The sequence below is a fragment of the Pituophis catenifer genome, unplaced genomic scaffold (genome assembly GCF_029215685.1).
Source record: "Pituophis catenifer annectens isolate HBS135680 unplaced genomic scaffold, rPitCat1.0.hap2 SCAF_14, whole genome shotgun sequence".
NCBI lineage: Eukaryota > Metazoa > Chordata > Lepidosauria > Squamata > Colubridae > Pituophis > Pituophis catenifer.
This window is the reverse complement of record NW_027256894.1, coordinates 19,588,113-19,588,388: the sequence shown is the minus strand read 5'-3', so window position 1 is coordinate 19,588,388 and position 276 is coordinate 19,588,113.

The following is a 276-nucleotide window of genomic DNA, read 5'->3' as shown; positions in this document are numbered from 1 at the left end:
CACCTCCACGCACGCCACCACGCACGGGACGCACGCACGCAAGGCACGCACGGCGGGACGCGCGGCGAAGGGCGGGGCCACGCCGCGGCCCGCCTTTTTTTTTTTTTCCCCTCCCTCTCTCTCTCTCTCTCTCCATCCCTCAGCCGCCCCCCCTCCTTTTCTCTCTCTCTCTCTCTCTCTCTCTCTCTCTCTCTCTTAGGCCGGGGGCGGGGTCCCCACGTCCATCTTGAGCGTGGCTGGGAGGCAATTGGTCACGCGGGCGGCCACCTCGGGAGG